Raw genomic sequence first — 8229 nt, 5'->3', positions numbered from 1 at the left:
GTAGATGGGCACGCATATGCAACCACTGCACATGACTTGTCTATGCGCTCGATCGGAGCGCAACGCAGACGGTTCATTGAAAAATTGTTTCAGAACGTCGAATATCAGTGTGCACTTGGAACTACCTTTATGCAAAGGCTACCTTCATGCAAAGTTGGTGAAACGTTTCTTAATACGCTCGACTTCTCTTCTGATGACTTGACGTTTAATACTTAAAGGGCCCTAAACCACTTTTTATCGAAGGGGAGAAATCTATTTGAAGTTAAATTAGGCTATTTAAGAAATACTTTGAAGCAAAAAGTACTTCAATGCGTTCAGTACAAGCGGAGTTATTGGCAATCAAACACCACCTTCGCGGTGCCTCCGCTCCTTCTTCAATGCCTTGCAGTGCGAAGGCTACGTCGAAGCGGGGCACGTGCACAAGATCCGCCTACTGAATGTCACCGTGGCGCGAAGTTCACATTTGATTTCGGATGGACACGTAGACGCCACTACTGGCTGACTGGCTGACTACTGGCTGGTTCTGGCTGACCAAGGTGTGCTTAATGCGTGCGTCATTGGCCACGTGACGGCACAGCCAATGGACAGGAGGTAGCGCCACGCCTTGAGTGCATAAAATGAGAGTGCTGCCACCGGCGCGTCACTTGCTCTTCGGATTTAATCGGTGCTGTGTCTACTGCAATGGACTCTTGACGCCACGTCATGAATGAGCCGGTCTGCGGGCAATATATACACAAACACATGCACCGAATCAGCACAAAGAACTTTAATGCATGTAGAACACATCAACCGAAAACATTTAACCAAAGGAACTCTACTGCTTTCGCATTCCCATACGCAAGCGGTCTTAAATGTCTATGCCGATTTTTTGTGTTTTTCCTTTTCTTTTTGGTTGCTTTGCTGTCGTGAGAAAAGGATAGCAAACGTATATATATATATATATATATATATATATATATATATATATATATATATATATATATATATATATATATATATATATATGCACTCACACACAGTGAAGTAGACGAGCGTATGACGCGATTTATTAACGTTTCGGCCGGGATCCGGCCTTCATCAGAATACAATGCATGGCGTAGGTACAGTTTATATACATGCGCATATCAACCAGATGAAGATATGTTTACATAACAACAGAAAAAATGCGCGATCAGAATGCGTGTCAATCGTTCTGACTAACAGTCGATACATATCTAAACAGATGGCGTTTGCAAACACATCATTTCAAGATGCGCACAAAATATGAAATTCGAAAGAATTATCACGTGACCGCAAAAAACGTCACCGAATAGGTGCATTGTCACCAATCAAGAACAATAAATGAAAACAAAAGCGAAAAATAGTGACATGCTAGTAAAAAGGCAAAATAGTGCCGTACTGGTAAAAAAGAAGGAAAAAGAGGGAGGATGTGAAAGGCTATGTGGCCAGGAAACTCAATTTTCCAAAACTTTCATTCAAACCAGAGGCGATGGTATCAAACCTATATATAAGAAATGATTCACGGGCTTCTCTATCATAATTTGAACGAAATCCTGATTCAAGCAACATGACTTTCATCTTATCAAATGAGTAGTCAGGGAGATGTACGCGTTTTGAGATGGGTAGGTTGGTCAAGGCATTAGCGTGGGATTTATGATTGCTAAAGCGCAATCTGAAAGGCCGTTCTGTTTGTCCAATATACTGTTTCTTGCACAGAGTACAGTCAAGCATATATATTACGTTTTTAGTATCGCAGTTGAAATCGCCTTTGATTTTTAAACGAAAGTTTGAAGCCGTACTAGTGAGCTGCTGCGATGTACACATGCAGGGGCATAATTTGCATCGCGGTTTTCGGCAAGGATGGCTTCCGATGGCGTCAGGGCAGTCATTTTTAGATGTTGATGATAGTACATCACGAATTTTTTTAGCTCTACGGTATACTACTTTAGGCGGTTCAGCGAAGATGTCTTTGGGGCGTTCACTTTGCACTAGAATATTTTGGTGCTTCTTTAGTACATTTGAAACACGCGGGACTGGCGCAGAATGGGTTAGGAGAAGATTTGTCTGGGGTGAGGGAGTCGGTTTCTTCGCAGCGGACAGAAGCGTCCTGGGGTCATGCCCGTCTGCGCGTTTCATAGCGTCGACAGTTAGTTGTGGTGGTAATTTTGTTTAATTTTTTGAAACCAGGATTGTTCAGAGCAGATTCTTTTTAAACGTAAGGCCTGACTATAAGGAATGCTAGTCTTGCAATGTTTAACGTGGCTACTATCGAAGTGCAAATATTGATATCGGTATGTCGTTTTTTTTTTACAGGGCAGTAGATAGTTTACCATTTAGCACTGAAACGCTGGCATCAAGGAAGTTATAAGTATATGCAGAATACGTATGAGAAAACGATATGGATGGATGGGCATTGTTAATGTCAGAAATAAAGGAAAGCAGCTCCTGTTCACCATGTGACCAAATCATAAAAACATCGTCGATCTAACGCTTGTAATACAAACGTTTTAGCGCCCGTGTTAGCAAAAATTTATTTTTTAGCTCACCCATAAGATATATTGGCGTAGTTGGGGCCGATCGGCGTACCCATTGACGTTCCACTAACTTAGACATAGCGTTGACCTTGAAATTAGAAATTGTTTAGTTCATGAATAAGCGTCAGCAAAGTGGCCAACGTATTGCTGTCGATTAGTTTGTCGGGTAATGCTGCTTCGTGAGAAGTGACGACTTAATTAAATTATGGGGTTTAACGTGCCAAAACCACTTTCTGATTATGAGGCACTCCGTAGTGGTGGACTCCGGAGATTTTGACCACCTGGGGTTCCTTAACGTGCACCTAAATCTAAGTACCACAGGTGTTTCCGCATTTCGCCCCCATCGAAATGCGGCCGCCGTGGCCGGGATACGATCCCGCGGCCTCGTGCTCAGCAGCCCAACACCATATCCACTGAGCAACCACGGCGGGTGGAAGTGACGACTGCACTGATGCCATCTGCATGCGGAATGTTGGTGTACAAGGATGCTACATCAAGTGTAACCAAAAGAGAGTCTTGAGGAATATTGAGATCGATAATGTCTGACAGAAAATCGGTAGTATCCTTTGCGCAAGACGGAAATGTAGCTGGGATATTACTAATGATGGAATCTGTGTAGCTCGACAAATTTTCTGTGGCTTTACCTATACCGGAAATCATGGGACGACCAGGGTTGTTTGTCTTATGTATTTTAGGTAAAAGGTAAAAGCGATCAGCAGCAGGACTTAGTGGAATGAGAGAATGGATTGGGAAATGTGCGTATAAAATAGTCTTGCCGATGATGCGGATTATTTCGGTGACGTTCCGTAGAGGATTGAGTGCGTTTAGAAATCAAGGTGCCTACCTCAGGCCAGGAAACGCTAATAATTTTATAGGTTTCCGTTAGCGCGCAATTTTCACTTGCACGTCAGCGTGTTCAATTCCAGAAATTTCACAGCGACATTAAGTGTACGGTATAGTGCTATCATACACAGCTTGACCGACAATGGGCGAAAACAGTGATGTCACAGGTCAGTTACATATCGTACGTCAGACCGTCCTTCAAGTAATAGCCTATGAGTTGAAGTGTACATCTAGGGTCGGAAAATATGGTCCGTCACGGCCGGATTGGTTCAAGGATGTATAACGGGCTTCCTGTCGTGGTATTGGCTAACTAAACCGCAGCAGAGGCGTTTCATTGCAGATATTCTGCAGCCGTCGGTGGGGAAATCCCCTTGAATACAGAATAGATCAAGGACTCTGCCTGCTGACCTCGTGCGGATGCATGACTGGCCGAGCATAGAGGTCGGCGCATGCGCAACGCCCGTTGCGCTGCTGCACACAACGAATACAACAGGCTCATGAATCTAGTCCACGTTGCGATGTTCCAAGAGTACTTGCGTTTGTACTGAACTTTCATAAGACCAGGGAGTCAAAGAGAGAAAAATAAAAACATAAAGAGCACGACCTTTCTTGTATCACATGCATATAAAGGGGCATCAGAGTCGAATGTGCATATCAAGTTTCTTTCAGATAGAACCCCCGCTACTTCCCCAGAATCGGAGAGTCTCCAAGCCGGCCACGCGCTCGAAACAAGCGCTTGTCAAATCGCGCGCTATCTCTCATATTTTGCATCGGATAGCAACATGATCCGCGGTTCGTCGATTGACTATAGTTGTCCTAAGTAAAATACTCAAGCATCATCTCAAGTTAGTACATATTTATATAATATACCGGGTTTCCTGCGATTATACGGCACACAACTCCAGAAGTGCAGCAATACCTTGGATTGGGCGGGTATCTCGCGCCATGAAATTATGGAGCGCACTTCTGGACAGTTTTCATAAAAACTCGCTAAAGACGAAGACAGAAGGCACGCGTACGGCACACATACGCCAGGACGGACGACAGTACGCCCGGGCGCAGCGCCTGTCTTGTCGTATGTGTGCCTTTTGTCTTTATCTTTAGCGTGTTTTTATGAAAACTGTTCAGAATCGCGCTCCATTATTTCATGGCGTGAGGTAAACATTCATAAATGAAACACGGTTACCTTCAGGATGTTCCTGTGGCTCTGAACTTAAATATTCAAACAAAAGCTGTATAGTGCTGAAAAATCCGAGGACACCGAAGCCCTTATAGGAGTTGTGAATGCGAAAGCGTTAATGTCCAATTGAACGCCACTTAGCGGTCCTTCCAGTTATCAACACCTCGTGGTCAAGCGAGCACGTGGAGACGCTTGGCACGTTTTGATTTGGTCTTGCCGAGGTGCAGTTAAACCGCAAGCAAGAACTTTAGCGGACGAGAAACGCGTGGATAACACTGTTATCCGCGCGTGATGTCACTCTTCCTCCCGAGATCACACTGCACGTGGATGGCGTTCCTGTGTCCCAGGTGGATCGTGCTCAGATTGTTGGTCTGCATGTTCAAGCGAACGGGAAGGTGAACTACACTGTTTCTGCCATGTCCCGACATACCTAACCGACTCTGGCCATGATTCGGTGGGTCTCCAACACGCGCCCAGGTCTACGAGAACGGGACCTACTGCGCCTGGTGGAGAGCTGCGTGATCAGTCGCATTGCTTACCACCTTCCCTTCCACAGACTTACCCAGTCGGAGCAGGTACGGGTCGACGCGATGGCCTCCCACACTACAGTGCCTCGAAACGTCTGCTAACCCTAGGGGCGCAGCACACTCTCGGGTAGTTATTGGAAGCTTAGTGGGCCATTCAAAAACAAACATATTTTGCTCACACCCACTGAACGGCACCTGCTCTCGAGATAGGGATATTCAATTTTCCATAACGACGATGAGGAGGACATCGCCATCACTGTTGCGACTTAGGTCCGTACAGCCTTGAAGGTGCACCCACTACCACGAAACATGACGCAGGACGCCGGCGCGCACGTGTACGATGCCTGGTGCGCATGATCGGTGATATTCCTGAGACCCTATTCAGGGATACCGCTTCATGCCGCAACGGGGATTCCGCGGTATAGTGTTGGATGGCGCTGAAACACGTCTTATGGCCGCCTCCTTGTGGGGTTCTACACCTACACACGGAGAAGTGCTTGGAGAGCGCTTTCTGTGGAACACGCTCTCCAGTTTTTTCTGGGGAGGTGCATATCCTAACTGATTCCCAGCAAGTATGCCGCGCCTTTTTGACGGGACGCGGCTTCTCCAAGGCGGCTCTCCACATCCTACGCCAGTTACCAAACAGAGACACATCTCCCCCACAACGCATCCACTTGCTCTGAACTCCTGGCCATGCCTCACTATCGGGTAATGATCGCGCACATGCGGCCACTCAAGAAATTACCATCCGAGCTGCCTGGCATGGCGAACATGGGAGTCTAGATCAGGTGGGTCCTCCACTCACATATAGAGACGTAGTAAAATACTACACACGAGCTAGACACACCATAGGCCTGTAACTGCTGTCGTTCTCGCGAGAGGAAGAGGTGGCACTTCGCCAACTCCAAACACACACGTTTTACAACCTCCTATCTCTACATAAATTTTACCCTGACCGCTACGCAGACTCTTTGCCTGGCTGTGGCAGCTCCCCCATGGCGTTCCATGTCACGGTGAAGTACGCCGCAAAATTATTCCGTCCGCTGCCAATTATCCTGCACCCCTTCCGCACCAAAGAGCTGTGGGAAGATGCTCTCTGAGACGGACCTCCCGAGGTCCGCCGAGCTCTAGTTAAATGGACCCGTGCTGTCGCTGCGATTCTTCTAGGGACCCCGGTCTAGGGGTCCCTCCCACATACTTACTACCATTTTAACAGCGGAGCTGTTCTAAGTCGAGCTTTCGCCGTCCGCTGTCCGGTGTCACGTAGGGGGTCAGGTTCCGTAGCTCACCGCCAAAGGGCGTGCCGAGGGTAGGAGCGGCGATCTTTTAGTTGTAGCAGATGGCCTAAATGACGTCCCAAACAAAAACGGGACAGCACTAGCCCAGCGCTTGGCGAAGCGGGTAGACGACTTGTGCGAGCTGTCCCCTCAGGTGGAGATCGTGGTTTGTACGATGCCGGAGGTGCCTGTACGTTACAGTAACGTACAAAGAGCCGTAGTGGCTGCTAATCAGGCTATATGAAAAATGAGTCGAGCGAAAGGGTTCGAGGTTGTAGAAGTAAACAGGAAAGTGAGAAGGTGTGGTGGTTTCCAACGAGACGGGATCCACTTCAATCACAGGCTTGGACGAGAAGTGCGCTGGCGACTTGCTGGTCACGCGGTTGCTTTTTTGGGAGGCCCACGGGTGATAAGGAGGCCATTGTAAGTAGTAATGAAGAAGGTCCCCTAGGGAAACCTCAGAATAACATCGCCGTCAATAAGAGAAAAAGAAGGAAAACAAGAAAGAGAGCTCGCCATCCAATAGGCTACACAGGGCGACAGAAGAAAGGAAAAGTAGGCAGAGATTGAGGAGCAGTTGAATAGAGAACAGATAGAGGTGTATGCGGTTACAGAAACGCAGATTATAGACTTGGAAGAGCCGCCAGTGATAGATAATTATATTTGGAAAGGGTGCTACAGAACTAAATCGGAAAGGAAGGGAGCGGGAGTCGGAATATTCATTAATCAGGGAGCCAAATGAAAAGAGTAAATTCAAAATGTCAAGAGCTACTTTGGTTATCATGCACAATGAGTGGAAAGAAAATTGGCTAGACGCAACGTGTTTGTGGGCCGGAAATAATTGTAAGAGAGAAGAAACAAGAGTTAGTGGAATGCCTATATAAGTGCTGATATTGGGAGTTCCGGAAATGATACCGAACTAATCTTATTAGGTGACATCAATGCCCACATACAGGATCTAGATGGCTACACTGACAACAACGGGAAGTCGATGCTAGATCTTTGTGAGCAACATAACCTCGTTATCGCGAATACAGAGCCTAAGTGTGACGGGCGGACCAGGTGGAAAGTAGGAAATAGGCGATCGACCATTGCTCACTGCCTGTTGACAGAAGGAATTCATAAGTTGAGAGAAATGGTCATTCACGAGGAAGGGAATAGCAGCGTAGGGAGTGACCATAAACGCATCATTTTGAAAATTGGATATGTAGTTGCGAAAGAGAGCAAGGAGCACAAAATGGCCAGTCTATATTTGATCGCTGAGCAAATAACTAATATAGTCACAAGAGTAGATGAAGAACATGACAAATGACCAAGCAGAGAGTGGGAATATGGCGAGCTTCTGAGTGTAATAATGACAGAAATATGGAAAGAGAAGCAACGTGGCTCGTTGGAAAGGAAAAGAGAAACCGAAAAGCTGGTGGAACAGGGAGGTACGAAAAGCGATCGCCGAACGACAGAAAGCATCACGAGAGCACAGGCAGGCAAAAAAAAAGCGTAGTTGCCACATGATGAAGTAGAGAGAAAATGGGAAATATACCGGGAGAAAAAAATCTATGGCTCAAATGCGGGTGCTAGCAAAGATAAAAGGTGAAAATGAACGTTGATTGTCAGAAATACGTGAGAAAAAGAAGGCCGCACCTAGAATATTTTGGTACTATATAAACCTATTAGGCAGGAAGTCTGGGACAATACAACACATCCTAGACGAAGATGGAAACATACTGGTAGGGGACGCGGCCTTGAATTACATCAGAAAAATAACAGCCGAATCTTTTCAAGGCAATCACGAAGTTTTAATTGAGAAAAGAAAGAGCATGAAAGAGACCCAGGTAGAAAAGGAGCTGGTGCTGACAAATTTCAACTGG

The sequence above is a fragment of the Dermacentor albipictus genome, chromosome 1 (assembly GCF_038994185.2).
Source record: "Dermacentor albipictus isolate Rhodes 1998 colony chromosome 1, USDA_Dalb.pri_finalv2, whole genome shotgun sequence".
Lineage (NCBI taxonomy): Eukaryota > Metazoa > Arthropoda > Arachnida > Ixodida > Ixodidae > Dermacentor > Dermacentor albipictus.
Note: the sequence above shows the minus strand (reverse complement) of the source record.